This window comes from Trachymyrmex septentrionalis, unplaced genomic scaffold (genome assembly GCF_001594115.1).
Source record: "Trachymyrmex septentrionalis isolate Tsep2-gDNA-1 unplaced genomic scaffold, Tsep1.0 scaffold29, whole genome shotgun sequence".
NCBI lineage: Eukaryota > Metazoa > Arthropoda > Insecta > Hymenoptera > Formicidae > Trachymyrmex > Trachymyrmex septentrionalis.
In genome coordinates this window covers 1,410,095-1,411,143 of record NW_017305451.1, presented here as the reverse complement: position 1 = coordinate 1,411,143, position 1,049 = coordinate 1,410,095, and positions in this window count along the sequence as shown.

Genomic DNA, 1,049 nt, shown 5'->3' with positions numbered 1-1,049 from the left:
GGGGGGGAGGGAGGCAGCCCGCCGCTATTTGATCGCCATTAAATTATTCATTCGCACACTCCTCTTCGTGTCCTCCTGAAATGTCAGGAAGGTTCAAAGCCCGACGGGCGTACGGTTACGAATAATAGAACGTATAAATCGCGTACCGGTTTTGCGCGCGCATGTGTATTGAATTTCCGGCCTGCGCCTATTTGCAATCCCCGCGCGTACTGATGAAAACTCATAAGAAGTAGTTAGAGAATCGTAGATGAGAGCGAAAAGGTCCGCGCTTCGTTTCAGGACGAGAAAAATTTAATCAGCGCGCCAACGTTATCGCACGATTATACATATAAATCACCGGATACGGGACATACATCACCGCATGACTCGGTGCCAGGCTTACGTACGTCCTATATTCCCGAGAACACGGGGCGCGAATGAACGATGCTTCCAGAGTGGAGAAGACAGAAGAAGAGGAGGACGAGAGGAGGTGGAGGAGCAGGAAAGGACGTATTTAACAGAGAAAGAGAGGCTCGCCCGCGGTGCGAATAAACGACGTTTCGCGAGTGCACATAACGAAAGAAGGGAAGGAAGACTGTTCGAATAGAGAAAGAGAGAGAAAGCGCGATCTAATGCGCATGTGACTCCTTTCGCATATAAGTGCGCGCTTCTCTCTCTCTCTCTCTCTCTCTCTCTCTCTCTCTCCCCCCTTCTCTCCTTCTCCCTTTCTCCCTCCGCGCTTTCATATTTTCATCTGGTCGTTCGCTACCGCCTACCCCTTTCCGTCGCAAAGGAGTCTCTGTAAAATCCTCTCATCTGAACGCTGCGTACGGTTCAGAGTCCGCGTAAGGACCCCCGTATGTGTTTCACCAGGTCAGGTCAACGACCCATGCGCCTCTGGCGGGAAGGGAGCGGAGGTGGAGGGCGGAAGAGTGGAAAAGGGGTGAATGAAGGGAGGGATGGCGAAACGCGGTCCTCTAGATATTGCGCCCTCCCGGTGAATGTACTCCTCTCCCTGTGCGCAATGCGACGTAAAAAAAAAAGAGAGAGAGAGAGAGAGAGAGAGAAAA